This window comes from Cornus florida, unplaced genomic scaffold, assembly GCF_030987335.1.
Source record: "Cornus florida cultivar Cherokee Brave unplaced genomic scaffold, ASM3098733v1 CherokeeBrave_3.0.0_Hap2_Chr03, whole genome shotgun sequence".
NCBI classification, from domain to species: Eukaryota; Viridiplantae; Streptophyta; class Magnoliopsida; order Cornales; family Cornaceae; genus Cornus; species Cornus florida.
Genome location: NW_026775573.1, coordinates 86,812,458 through 86,825,011, shown reverse-complemented (window position 1 = coordinate 86,825,011; position 12,554 = coordinate 86,812,458).

The window sequence follows — 12,554 nt, the reverse complement described above, 5'->3', positions numbered from 1 at the left end:
CCTACGAGTAGCTTTATGTTACTCACCCCTATGATACTGGGGCATATTTTAGGTACAAGAATTAAAGTTGAGACTTCCATTATGCTTGGATGACTTGTGGACTTGAAGACTTCCATTTTTGTGAAGCTTGGCTCGGAATGCCAACTGTAGTCTTAATTGTCAAATGTGTATATTTGATTCAAAACTTGTAATGTGTGCCTAAACACACTTTTGATTCTCATTTTATGTATATGACATGAGGCCAAGGGCCAAACTTCTTTTAGAATCACATTTATGTCATGGATGTTGATTTTTGCCCTTAATGAGATTATATGAAATTCATGCGTTTTAGTATGCTATTTTGCACTGGAGCATGTATTGCGTATGAAATTCATTATCTAGAATTCATTTAACATGTATGAGGTGTGGCCAAAAGCCAAACGGTATTTTGAAGTCATTTCATAGTTTTGAATTCCAAGTTTTCATTCCAGATTACATTTTTGGCATTTTGGTCGTTGGAGGGTCATATATTGCATCGGCCATATTTTTGGGCCATGGACCATTGTAGCACATCTTACTAGGTAAGTTACGTTTGCATGCATGGTCGTTTCCGGGCAAAGCTTCTTCTTTGGTGAAATGAGCCTCCTACGGACTCATTTTACACTTTTGTTGCATATTCTGACCTAAGGGTATTTTGGAAATTTTCTTTGGGAAATAAATTCTGTTCTTTACATGGTTGAATAGAAAACATGATTTTAGGGGGGGGTTTTTTTTGTGGTTTTCCAGAAAATGTCGTCTTGACATCGGAAATCACTTACGAAGTTCAGCTTTCAGTTTTCTATATAGCAGCTTTTTGGACCTCTGGACCAGTTTTCTTGGGAGGGAATTTTGGGCATTTTACAGTGAGTATTTTTCGATTTTTTTCATGAGTTACGTAAAAAACTTGATTTTGAGGGGGGTTTCTTCTTTGTGTTTTCCAGAAAATGTCATCTAGGCCCTCAAAAATCCATTTTTTCCAGAAAAACCCCTACTGCCAGGTTTTTGGGTCGCACCCTTACTACCCCTTCACATCTAAACGTTTAGATGGGGTCTCGTAACTGATTACATGAGTGTGGGCAGCGTTTTTGTCACTGTTTTTGGCCTTCTAACTGGTTAGATAGGCCATCTAACCGGTTAGATGTTCTTAGGTTGGTACTTTTTGACCGTTTTGCCTCTTCTTCTTCCGTTAGCCATATCTTCTTCATCCGGACTCCGAATCAAGTGATTCTTGAGTCTAAATTCATTAATTTTTCATTGTCTTTCCAATGGTGTGCTCGGTGGCACTCACTTTTAAGCTGGAAATGACATTTTTGACCCTAGGTTCATTCTTATTCGTTTTTGAAACGTTGCTTTCGCATTTGTTTCCTTTGGGTTCCGTGACCTCGTTAAGGGTCACATTGGCGTCTTAGAGTCATGTTGTATCTCTAGAGACCGTTGTTTTGTCTTTTGCTTCCACATTTCGGATCCGTTATCGGGTCATCTTTCGGTTTATCATTGACGCACCGGGTTAAAAAACTTGGGCCGTCACATGACCATTCCAAGGAGCTTATATTTAAATCAAATTGAACCATTTGTATAAGGTTAGCTAGTTTTACAATTAAATCAAATCTTTAGACATATAATGCGACCCGAGCGTGTGCACCAAATAATGCACAACACTTTGAGTATGAAAATTAATGTCAAGTGGGCATCATACTTTAAATTTATAAATCGCTTAACACATATACTATGTAGTATGAGTGAGAAGGGATAGTCCTAAGAAATTATACGTGTTGGAATTTAATTTCGACTCTAATGTACCAAATGATTGCAAAGGAGGGTTAGTAGTTTGATTACACTAAGATGCAATTAATTAAAATGCAATAAAATCAAGCTAAAGTGAGATAGGGATTTAAAAGATGAGAAGTGAGGTCTTGGGGTGCATTGGAGTCGCCACCAAGCTCGTTCACCAAACCACACACTTTCAACTAATTTGGGGAAAACCTTCTTGTGAACAAAATGCGACTACCAATTGCAATACTAAGCATGGACCATCAAATTCAAGTATGAATTGTCTACCTAACCAACAATTAAACTAAGTGTAGAACAACCCATTAATCCTAAGCATAACCCATCAACCTAGTAAAAATTATAGCACACATCAATCTAGAGAATCATGGAATTTGCAATAATAAGCCATGGAATATCAAATCAAGTATAGATTGTCTACCTAATTACAAACATAAATTAAATTGTAGAACAACCCATCAAGAATAAGCATAACTCATCAAATTAATTGACAAACTCATTCAATGAAAACCAAGCATAGCCATCACTAGATTCTCAATCAACCACACATAGACATGCAATTAATATATAAAAAAACTAGTATAGAGATCAATTCCTAAATAATCACACATAAGACAACATGTAATCATATAAAGAATCAATAGAAAAAATTAATCCATAGAAATCAAAGGAGAACCCAATATTCATTAAATTCACAAGGTTAAAACACTAATCACAGGATATTATTCCCCAAAAAGTATGAAAGAGGTAGAGGTTTAGATTACAAACTTGGGGCCTGAATGAAGAAGTCTATGTAACAACCCGGATTTCTCAACCCAGTGCGTTAGTGATGAACCGAAAGTTGACCCGATAACAGACCCTAAATGCGGAAGTGAAAGAAGCTAAATGACCTCAAGAGATGTACGTCATCCCTAAGGCCCCAAAATGACTCTCCATGAAGCCACGGAACTCAAATGAGCCAAGCAAATGAAGTAAGAATGCTTAACTCGAAAAGAGATGAACTAAGGGCAAAATGGTCATTTCTCACTGAAAAGGGTGCCACCGTGCACACCATTGGAAGGACAATGAAAAATGAACAAAATTAGACTCAAGAATCGTCTGATTCTAAGTCCGGGCAGAAAAGATATGAAATTCCAATACCCGATGCGAAAGTTATGAAGCAATGACTTAACATTTTTTAATATTTTCATAATAAACTTTGAAAACAAAAGTGCATAGAAAACGAGATACATGTCATTGGCCTCCGGCCTCATCTCATACATGTTAAATACATTAAAAAGAGTGCACTTATGTACACTTTACATATACGAATCAATGAATACAAGTTTAAACAAACAAGGCTACAAAGAGGCATCTTATGCTAACACTTGCATAAAATAGAAACTTAGAAACTGTAAGCCATCCAAGGAGCAATGGAATCTTCAAATCCTGAGTCCTGTACCTGAAATATGCCCCAGTATCGTAGGGGTGAGTAACATAAAGCTACTCGTAGGAGATGAGTATGCATCGACCTAGCATTTTACAATTTTATCACCTTATGGTGAAACAAGTTAAAGGGGCTCATGCCACCTAACGTCTATGTCAAGATGAGACCCAGGGAGCATCCTAAGCTACCTAAATCATTTATATCATAATCACATTGTTCATACAATTCAAACAACATGGAAACATGTGACGACCCTGGTTTTTAGGCCAGTGTGTCCTATGATGAACCGTAAGGATGATCCGATAACGGATCCGAATGCGGAAGCAAAAACAGAAAACATGACTCTAAGAAGTCAAAGTGACCTTCCATGAGGTCGTGGAACTCAACAAGAACTGATGCGGAAGCAAAAGATCGAAAATATGACAAATAAACCCCCAGGGGCAAAATAGTCATTTCTGAAAACTGTAGATTCGGGTGCCACCAAGCACACTGCTGGAAGGACAATGAAAAACTAATCAAGATAGACTCAAGAATCGCATGATTCGGAGTCCAGATGAAGGAGAAACGGCATGACGAAGAAAAACGAGCACTTAAGGCAAAAAGGGTAAACTGGTAATTATCTAGGAAGAACCAGGTGCAACCGAGCACACCGTTGGAAAGACAGCGAAAAATTAGTCAAGTTCAAAAAAAAATTCACTTGAATCGGAGTATGGAAGAAGGAAAAAAGCCCAAAAGAAGAATTGACCCCGCGGTGGCCCGACGAGGGGCCATGGCGCACACGGCGCCCATGCGCGAGCCCACCGGCGTGCATGCCGGCGCCTAAAGACATGGCATGGTGGCAGCCCTTGGCTGCTGCTACATTTTTTTTTGATCTACCCAAAACTGAGGCTTGAAACGGAGGTCAAAACGAGTTTTTCTGGAAAAACACGAAGAAGAAATCCCCCCTAAAATCGAGTTTTCTACCCGACAGCGAGGACGGAATCGAAAAAAACTCAATGTAAAATCCCAAAAATGCCCATAGATCAGAACTGAACAAGAGGGTCATAAAGCTGCTAAATGAAAACTGCCACGAGGGATTTCCGGTACCAAGACGACATTTTCTGGAAAAACACGAAGAAGAAACCTCCCTAAAATCATGTTTTCTATTCAACCATGTCAAAAGAAGAAAATAAAACTGATGTGAAAGGTCCATAATGCCCCTAGGTCAGAATATGCAAAAAAAATGCGAAATGAATTCACAAGAGGCTCAAAACACAAACGATAAGGTTTTGCCCGGAAACGACCATGCACACAAACGTAACTTACCAATTTAGACGTGCTCCAATGGTCCATGGCTTAAAAATATAGCCGATACAAAATCCGACCCCCCAACGGGCAAAAAGGCAAAAATGGAACTTGGAATGAAAACTCAGAATCCAAAAATACAAAACGGGGTCAAATGACCATTTGGCCCTTGCCACACTTCATACAAGATTAATAAGACCCTATGAAAGAATGAAAATAGAATTCCCACACCCGATGCAACCATGGTGAAGTAATAACTTGCGATTTTTTAAGGTTTTCATAACATTTCATGAAGTTAAAAAGTTGCATAGAATACAATATCCATGTCATTGGCCTCAGGCCTCATCTCATACATACCAAATACATTGAAAGAAGTGTACTTAAGTACACATTACATACATGGAATCAAATATACATATTTTGACATATAAGTCTACAAAATGACATTTCATGCTAACATTTGCATGAAATGGAAACTTGAAAGCTACACGACATCTAAGGAATGCTAGGCTTCATGAACCAAGTCTTTATACCTAAAATATGCCCCAGTATTGTAGGAGTGAGTAACATAAAGCTACTCATAGGAGATGAGCATGCATCGACCTAGCATTTTACAAATTTATCACCTTAAGGTGAAACATGTTAAAGGGGCTCATGCCACCTAACGTCTATGTCCAAGTGAGACTCAGAGAGCATCCTAAGCTACCTTAGAGTCTAAGCAACAAGAATCATGATATACATACGTGTATGAAACGAATCATGGTTGGGTTAATCCAAAGAACACGACAAGAAGAATGTTTGAGCATAGATTAATATGAATTGCATTTTCAATACAATTGAACTAGGTCTAGAGTAATCCATACAACATGACAAAAGCATATTTGAATACAAGTTAACAAGAATCACATTATCCATGCAATTCAACAACAAAAGAGCATGTTATACAATGCAACAAGGTTTAAGTTCTCAAAGCCATCAACTTAGAATCTAAAGCACAAAATAACAGTAGTGTTCATGCCACCTAATGTCTATGTTATAAATGAATCAATGGGATCAATCCTAAGCTTTATTAGAACGTCAAAACACGATTTTCAATATCGATGCAATTTAGCCAACATTGGAACTTCCAACACAACGCATAAAGCACAATTTCGCAAAGTTAACATCCTGTAACTTAAAATGGAACGACAAATAAGAAACAACAAGTTACAACATCATCAAGTTATCAACTTGAAAATGAAATGCGAAATCAAACAAAGTGGATACTCGGACGTCACGCAGGATCAGACTGACAATATAGTTACTTTAGGGTTACTAGCCCATGGGTAACCTCCCTACGTGCGCACTAGACCATATAGAGGGACAATCCCCCGTACTAGAACCACGTCCTGAGCCATAGTCAAACAACGACATCCCCAAGTTTCCAAAATCAACAAGTTGTGCAACAACGCATATATCAACAGGAATATGCAAGATAATCAACTATCTACCAAGCACAACCAAATTTGGAAACCTATACAATACATGCTCTAAGTCCACAACTAATATGATGTGATGAATGTCGAATCTTCAGTGTGCGATTCGTTACACGCTATGCATGAATGATGTTAAATACGAAATATGCAAATCATTACACAAGGCAACAATATATTTAATAAGGAAAACATATTCTCATGAGTATAAACATAGCAACTATGTTATCCAATGCTCAAAACATAACCAAATGAATATACAACAAGTCTAAGTCCATGATTTGAATATAGAAACCACTTCTAAAACACAACTAGATCATGGAGCAAATTGATAGAATTTAAATAGATAAACACAATTAAATTCTCTAGATTTCCGATTCAATTTCAATTAACCTCAATTTAATACATGTTAAAGGGCATGGCAAAGTCGTCACCTATATCCATTCTAAAACTTAATTAGGTTGTTAGAACAACAAAGTAGAACTTTAATTAAATCATGCTAATTTAAATCCCAAGGTTCTAAAACAACTTCAAATAGTCCCAAATTAATATATACTAGTAAACAAGTCATGCCCAATACAAACGTGAAGTTAAAACCTTAATTAAGCTAATGGGACCACAAAATAGATTTTAATCAATTCTTTTAATTAAAATCTCTAGATTTTCAAACTTAACCAAATGCTCTCAATTTAACATATCTTAGAGAACATGCCAAGGACTAATGTAATATCACATTACAAGCTTATTTCATGCAAGTTACACCTATGTAAATTAAACTTTCACTAAAGTTAAATATAAAATAAAGGTTGCAATTCTCATGCAATTAATCCCAATTTAATATATGTGAACAACCATACCAAAGCTTAATTTTCTAGCATGCCACAATTCAATTCCAAGTTGTATATCACCATGAGAATTAAATCTTAAATAAGGAAATTAATTAAATGAAAGGTTTCAAAACCTCACCGAATATTTTAAATCAAATATATGTGAAGCTATATGGCACGTAGATCAAGAATATCAAGTCAGAATTCAAATGGAGTGAATAGTGCACTCGAGGCAAATTAATTAATCAAATTAATTAATAATTACTTATTTTCAAAACACCTCCAATTACTTTCAAATTCAACTATATTGAAGAGCATGTGAAGGCCTAATTTAATATGCTAACACATATTGATTTCAAGCCAGTTAAGGCCATGTGAATTAATCTTAGACCTAAGATAAATATTCAATAAAATCTTTAATACTTATTCAAATGTTCTAATTTTAATACACGACAATGAGCATATCAAGGGACAATATAAAATCATACTATATGTTTAAACCAAGTCATGAGCAACCGGGAAAATTAGATCCCGTACAAGAAAAAGAAATAATAAAATCTCTAGATTTTATATTTAATCATGCAAACAAGTAGTATAAGCATCACAAGCATGCTAACAATAATTTAAACCTAGAATATCCCCTACCTCAATTTGAGATGAAAATCTCAAAAGCCATCAAAATGGAACGGCTCCGAATCCGACGAAACTACTAGGTTTTGTCGGGGACAACGCCGTGAACATAACCCCCATGAAAGCCCCATCAAAATCATAACTTGACCTCAAAACCAAACTCAAGAAATGGTCAAAACTGAATTCTAATAAGGGGGAAAGGTAGAGCACGGCAAGGGGAACAACAAACGTTAAGGCCGAAGACTTTCCATCAAGGAAAAGTGAACCAAAAGAGGAGAGAGAAGATGGCAGCACCCCTTGGGCTGCCATGGGAGCTCCAGGTCGTGCATGAAGAGGGGAGAAGATGAAAAATGAAATATCTCACCCCCCCCCCCTTTTATAGAAATCTCAAAAAGTGCCCCGAACGGGCCCCATCGGGTCCGGAAAAGTAAAATTTGAGCAGACGCGCTCAAATGACAAAACTTTGTGAACAAAAAAGATTCAAAATGATAAAATATGAACAACGGAAGGAACGGCGTCAAAAACTGAGTCCCGAGAAGAAAGTTATGCCCAAAATAAGTTTGGCGAAAACTAGGGCCAAAAACCCTGAAACTGGAAAACATCGACCAGAAGGAAATTCCAAAAGTACACAACTCGACGAAATGTGAAAATGAATCATGTACAAGGATCCAGGCTCAAAACAAGACATTTTGCAATAACTTTCATTAATTGCACAATAGCCCCTCCAAAAAGTGAAAACTGCACTTATGGCCCAGAATGAAAATATCTTCCAAAAATATTTTCTTAAAACCCCCTAAAATAAAATATCTTCAAAAGATATTTACGAAAAATACCCCAAGAAAAGAAAATAATTTCAAAGAACTTTGCATCCATGCCCCTATGGACACCACGAGCAACCAGAGTACTTTCTTGCAAAAGTAAAGATACGTATTTCGAGGAAACCACTCAAGATGAAGGCACGTGAAGTCAAAAACCAACTCCGAGCATGAGAAGTGAGGTTGTGCCAACAATGTGACATATGGGGAAAAGACAGAATAGGGAAAAAGACGAAACAGGGAAAAGGACGAAAGACGCATAGTATCCGAAAAGTGAAAATGCATAAATGACTCGGTCCTCAAAGAAAGTTGTCAATTCACATGAAAGAGTATCAGAAACCAATTCTGAGCACTCGAGATGACACTAAGCGACACGAAACAGAGCTCAGAAAAGAAAATTAAACGAAAAAAATTCATTTGTAATATTTCAGGGAAAAAAAAAAGGAAGGCAAATGACCGGGTCGTTACAAAACATGTTATACAAGGCAACATAATATAGATTCTTAAAGTCTTCAACTTGAAATCCAAAATACGAAAACAACAAGTGTGGGTCATGCCACCTAACGTCTATATTCAAAATGAATCTATAAGGTCATTCTTAAACTACATTTGAATATCAAAACACAAATTATGAAATCGATGCAATTTAACCAACAATGGAACTTCTAATACAACGCATGAAGAGTGCTTTCACAAAGCTACATCTTAAGCTCAAAATAGGAAATCAAATAAGAAACAACAAGTTACGATATCATCTAGTTATCAACTTGAAATGAAATACGAAATCAAACAAAGTGGATACTCGGACGTCACGCCAGATCAGACCGACAACATAGTTACTTTAGGGTTACTAGCCCATGGGTAACCTCCCTATGTGCGCACTAGACTATATAGAGGGACAATCCCCCGTACTAGAACCAAGTCCTAGCCGTAGCCAAACAACGACATCCCCAAGTTTCTAAAATCAACAAATTATGCAACAACGTATATATATCAACATGTATATACAAGATATCAACTATTTACCAAGCACAATCCAAATTTTGGAAACTTATATAATACATGCTCAAAATTCACAACTACTCTGGCATGTAAGATGTCAAATACAAAATGTGCAATTCCTTACACATAGCAACAATATATTCAATAAGGAAAAACATATTCTCATGAATATAAAAGTAACAACTATGTTATCCAATACTCAAAAGTAATCAAGTGAACATACATCAAATCCAAATCCATGATTTAAATATAAAAACAACTTCCAAAATGCAATTAAATCCATGAAGTAATAAAGTAGAATTTAATTAAACATAAATAGTTAAATTCTCTAAATTCCAAGTTAATCCAAATAACCTCAATTTAATATATATTGAAAGACATGTCATGGTCATCATATATATAACATCAAATGACAAGTTAAGTGATTAAAACACTTAAAACAAAATTAATCAAGCTAATTAATTAATTTCCTCTAGATTTTTAAACAATTCCAAATGCCCTCAATTGAATCTATGTTAGAGAACATGCCAAGGCCCATTTAAATACCACATTACAACTTGATTTAATACTTCATACAACCATGTGAATTAAACTTTCACTAAAGATAAATATTAAATAAAAGTTGTAATTCTTAATCAAATGATCCAAATTTAATGTATGTTAACCAACATATCTAAGCATAATTTCCTAACATGTTACAATTCAAATCAAAATTATACATCATCATAAATTTTAAATCTTATACAAAGAAATAAAAATTACTAACTTTCTAGATTTGATACAAGGCGTACATATATGTTGTATAATCATGGCAAACACACAATACAACACAAAAATAATCCTAGAACATTCCCTACCTCAATTGGAATGAAAATCCCAATTACCACCGAAATGAAATCACCCCAAATTTTCGGTCCGCAAAACAAATTTTTCAGCTTGCTACCTTCAACTTGTAAAATTTATAAAAAATTCAATTCTAACCCAAATTGAATGAATCCAAAGCCTAATGAAAGATTAAACACTGTAATTTGATAATATCAATTTAGTTTAACAAAATATTTTCCCAATTGAAACAGTTTTTCCCCCTAACTTTGAAACAATTTTTGCCCAGAAAACACATTTTCAGCCTGTAGCTTCCAACTTTGAAAATTCAAGAAAAATTCATTTGACATCCAAATTGGGCAAACCTAATTTATTTTGGAAGTAAATATATGAGAGTGTAAAAATGAAAATTTAAGCCATGATCCAATGTCAAAAGGTTATTGAAATAAATCATCTAAAAATATATTTTCCAGCTGCAATAAAAACATGGACAGCAAATAGTTTCAGATTTTTAAAAAAATTTCAAAATGCTCTAAAATCGTTAAAAAATTCTGAGTAGTGTAAAAGCTATGCAGAAAGTTCCAGTAAAAATTTTAAGGCAATTGAAGCACCACAGCTCCATATAAAAAATTCATTTCCGGACTGAAAAAGAAAAGCTTCAAATTTCCAGCAACTAGCTTGCAACTTCAAAAATTCATAACTAATTCATTTTAATTCCAAATTACATGAAACCAAAACTAAATGAAAGCTAATTGAGTATATTTTCATATTCTATATTTAATTTGATAAGATTAATTTCAAGTTAAAACAGTTTAAGGGCAAAATACAAGTCCTTCTCTTCCATGCATATAAAACACTCAATAATGATATAAAAATACTTCAAAATAATAGATCAATACCTCGCTAGAGAATTGAATCTCTAGATACCAAAGCAAAACTAGGAGTTAAGCTAGATCCTTCAAGGGTTTTAAAGAGGAGGATGAGGGAAACAAAAAGTATTCCAAGTTCAAAGTTCTATGGTGAGTGAAAGGGCACCAAAAATGAAGTCAAAGCTACTAGTCAAGCTTTTCTCCAATGGTGGCTTCCTTAGGGTTCTTTAGAGGAAAGTGATGAATGAATTAAAATATGTAAACCCTAAACTAAATTGGTGGGCTTCTCCACTCACTAGATGCTCTTGCACTACCTCTCTCACACACACTAATGCAAGACTAAATGTGAGTCCTACACTTGTCATGAATCCAAGTAAGCTTCCAAGATTAAATATTAACCCTACACTTGTCAACCATCCATGCCAACAAGTGCACCACTCCTAGGACAATAAGTGGGTGAATCCTCACCCTCCAAATGTCATCATCCAATGCATTAAAGTATTTTCACACAAATGTCAACAAGTGGACCAATGAGAGTGTGACACTTGTCACACTTTTCAAAAATTACAAAAAGGTCCTTTTTAAAAATATCTTCCAAATTCAATTACAAAATGGTCCCTAAGACGAAAAATAATTACTTTACTTAATTACCCAAAAACCCCTCAAGTTATGGATAATTACAAAAGGTCTTGTTTTCATGGCTTTTACAAAGAAAGTAAGCATTTAATATGCATTTCTACAAAAGTAAAAATGTAGATGTCATGGAATTTAAATATCATGAACGTATGCAAAACCGGAATCAAATCCGAGCACAAAAAATGAGGTTATGCAAGTAAAAGTGGAAAACGAGAAGAGGACGAAATAAGAAAAAGACGAAAAATGAATAGTGTCAAAAAACAAAAAAATGTGGAAATGACTCAGTCCTCAAAGAAAGTTGTCAATCCAAATGAAAGAGTCTCAAAAACTATTTCCGAGCACTCGAGATGACACTAAGAGGCGGGAAATCGAACCCGAAAAGGAAAAGATAATGAAAAAAAAATTTATCCGCAAAATTTGAATAAAAAGGGAAAATGAAGAAAATGACTGGGTCATTACAACCTTCTCACCTTAAAGAGATTTCGTCCCCGAAATCCAGCCCCAACAAAACAAAAAGGCGAAACCAGGATAACTATGGAGTACATCTCCGAGTACCCCAAACAATATGTAACGAAAACAACCCCAAGGCTGAAAGACAACGCTCAAGCCAATGACATTTGCACCCACGTGCTTACGACTGGACAACCTCTCAAAAGAAAAATGACCGCACGGCCACACGATAAGTCAAAGGTCACTCACAGAACCCAACGCCAAACAAAGGAACGGAAGACAACAACCGTAAGCATTTCTCCTGATGAACCATCATACCGATCCAAAAATAACCCAAAAAGAACTCCAAGATCATCACAGATCAAATCAAAGTACAAAACAAGGACAACGTGGCAGTACGAATAGCGACCAGAACCCGCCTATACTTACTCGTCAGTAAGGTAGCATGACAATATAAGGCACTAATTTATAACCTGCCCCCCACTAGGTTTACCCATGAAACCTCTCGATACAAT